The sequence below is a fragment of the Henckelia pumila genome, chromosome 3 (genome assembly GCF_033568475.1).
Source record: "Henckelia pumila isolate YLH828 chromosome 3, ASM3356847v2, whole genome shotgun sequence".
NCBI lineage: Eukaryota > Viridiplantae > Streptophyta > Magnoliopsida > Lamiales > Gesneriaceae > Henckelia > Henckelia pumila.
This window is the reverse complement of record NC_133122.1, coordinates 54,538,502-54,541,959: the sequence shown is the minus strand read 5'-3', so window position 1 is coordinate 54,541,959 and position 3,458 is coordinate 54,538,502.

Here is a 3,458-nt window from a genome sequence, read left to right as displayed (position 1 = left end):
GGTCCGTATGAAGTTCTTGAGAAAATAGGCAATCTTGCCTATCGATTAGCTTTGCCTCCATCCTTATCTGGAATACATGATGTCTTTCATGTATCGATGCTTCGAAAATACCTTGCTGATGAATCTCATGTGCTTCAACCTGATGAGGCTGAACTCGACGAAACATTGAGTTATTTTGAAAAGCCAATTCAGATCCTTGATCGTAAGGAGAAGCAACTTCGAACAAAGACTATTCCGCTTGTGAAGGTCCGTCCAGTGGAGTCGTCATGGTATTGAAGAATCAACTTGGGAAACGGAATCAGATATGCGACAACAATTTCCAGAGATGTTTCAATGATGTGAGCTCTCCTTTAGTTTTATGTTATTTGATATATCTTATGTGCTGATAGTACTTGAGATTTCGAGGACGAAATCGTGTCTTAGTGGGGGAGAATTGTAACGCCCGAAATTATTTAATTTTAATCCGAGAATAATTAATTTGGGAATAATTGGAGTTTTGATTTAAATTCTAATATTCTTAAATTGATTAGGATTGAAATTGAATGAATTGAGAAATTGAGGACCAAATTGCAATTTTGGAAGACTTGAGGGGCCTAAGTGCAATTATTGGAAATTGGTGGACACTTGTTAATCTTGAGCTTATTCACGTGTACACCATCATGTTCCATCAGATTGTTCAGAGGCAAGAACCGAGAGAGCAAGAACAAAGAAATCCCAAGCGTTTTCTTCATCTTCAAATTGCAATATCTTGAGTTCCGATTATCCGATTTTGATTCTGAAAAGTGTTTTGGAATCCTCGAGATGAGACCTTCGATTTGATGTAAGTTTTCTTTTGATTCATTATGGTTTAAGAATTCGAAAATGGAAGAGATCAGTTGTGATTATGAATTGATGTTGTTGAGCTCGTATTCTTTGTTCTATCGAGTTCGGGTTGAAGGATGGCTATCGATTATGTTCTTATGAATTTCCAGCAAGTATTTCGAAATTCCTATCCTATGTTATGCTGGTTTTGGTTGATATTCAGCTGATGGAAGATGTATATGTTGATAGACTATGAGTTCGGATTGCCGAATTATATCGATATGTCGTCGAACTTTTGATTTGAAGTTGTTTTACTTGTTTATATGTGAGCTGATATTGACATGGATTGGAGTTGATATTTCATTGGCAATTATGTTGTGTTTTCAGTTTGTAAACAAGGGACATCGAGCTCGAGAACGTTAACTTCGAATCGGTAGAAGAAAGATCGATGTTTGAAGCTATTCTATAATGGAGTTTGAATGGTTCTAAGTGCAGATTTTGATACAAGTCTTATGATTGTGTTTTTCAGATTTGGAGAGCTTGAACTCACCTTGGAATAATATTTGAAAGTTAAAAGTGGACTACTACTTTGAATGGGATTATAACTCGAGATGGTTTGTATCGAGTTCCCTAAATCACATACTTATTTGTTTATTTGCTTTTATATGATTTTCTATGAATGGTTAAATGAGTCTTGATGTTAATGAATGCTATTTTGTTGATATATGATGCATTCATCTTGTAAGACTTGTTCTTTGATTTCAAAATGAACGAAAACGTTCGATTAGACGATTTGAGGAAGTATATATGTATGGCCTGGGTGGTTGACTTAGCCTAGCATCTGATTTACATATATAGTGGCTTCAAAGTCTAGAGAAGCAAGATAAGTAGCCCCACCTCGATCGGGAGAGTCGGTGGTTAGTTATGATATCTTCTTTTCGGGATCCCAAACGATGAATTTGATAACCTTGTTTTAAAACATGCATTGTAGTTACTTTTATATCATGAATTTGATATATGCTTTGCTATGCATGTTTAGTTGCTTTTATTGGGAAATATATTTCTCACCGAAGTTATCCGGCTATTGTTGTGTTGTATGTGTCATGGCAATAGACGGGAGTGGAACAGGGCAAAAGCGATCTTGAAGAACAAGGGATGAGAGAATAGCGTGATGATCCGAGTTTAGATGGTTGTGAGCTGTCAATGTTGTGTTGAGTTCAAAGACATGAATATGTTGTAGTTACATATGCCAAGACTTATTGGCTATGAGGTTGTTGTCTTAATAATGTACACAAGATATGAGATGATGTATATTACTTCTTAGGACTTGACTTGATATTGTATACAATGTTCCATGTTTGATATATGAGTTTATTATGTTGATTTTAAGGCTTTGAGATGATCTATTTCTATCAACTTATATCATGTTAGAATGCATGTTAGCTTATGATTTTGTATAGGCTATGTATGAGTTGATGTTAGATGAAAATGAATGGAAGGAACTCATTTTGACAGCAAAATTGCATCAGTTGGAATTTTTGGAAAATGAGCCCGCTCGATTGGGTGCTTCCTACCGATCGAGCGAGGCCTTTAATGCTAAGGCAGTGAGGTGAGCACATTGAGCTCGCTCGATCGGTGAAATTTGACCGTTCGAGCGAGGCCAACATTGCTTCCACCCGAGAGTTGGGCTTCAGGGCTCGCTCGATCGATAGCTTTTTACCGATCGAGCGAGGTGCTCTCTTTTAATTTTTTTTTTTAATTTTATTTAGTCTTTGATTCTTTGACTATTATTTACGATGATTCGATTAATGAGAGATTAGAGCTCGTGTCGTCACAGCCTAGCTATGACCCCTGGATGCCTCGCTAGATCTCTGTCGCCTGGCTACTGTTGCGAACACTGTCCGCTATATAAAAACTACTACCTAGTCCAACTCTTAAAATAAAAGTACCCAAAAACTCTTAAAATCGAGCTAACATGGGCCAAGAAGAGGATAAATTGCATTTGAAAATGAGGAATTCGGACCCCTATTTATAGGCCTAGATCGGACGCTCCGATCCCACGATCGGACGCTCCGATCTTGCATGTCTGTCCATGTGGCATGATCTTGTTGACACCTGCCCCGCCAACACATCGGATGCTCCGATCTCCGCCATGTGGCAGCTCAAACTTGACACCACATTGGTTGGGTTCGGACGTTCCGTTCCTGAATCGAATGCTCCGATCCTGCCTGAGCTCAAATTGCAGTTGTAAGGACCCGATATTAATTTGTGTCTTACAAATATGTATTAATACGTATCGGTTTATAGAAGATATTAAAATGCATATGTTATTTATAGAGCACACATAAATTAAAATAACTTAAATCGGGTTAAGTTTTAACCCCAAATAAAATAAAATAATACACACAATTAAACAAGATATATATATTAAATATATATATATATATATATATATCTGATAATCTCTCTCCTCTCTTTAACATCATCTTCACAAATTTCTTCATCTTCATCCGTCGTCTTCTTTCTTTTCTTTTCAAAACTTTTCTCGTCTCTTTAAATGCTCGTATCTTCTTCCTTTTTGGCTGGATTTCAAAAGTAAATATAGTTTCAAAATCCTCGCGATGTAGGCTTTCTTTTGATACCAATTTCGTAAAGTT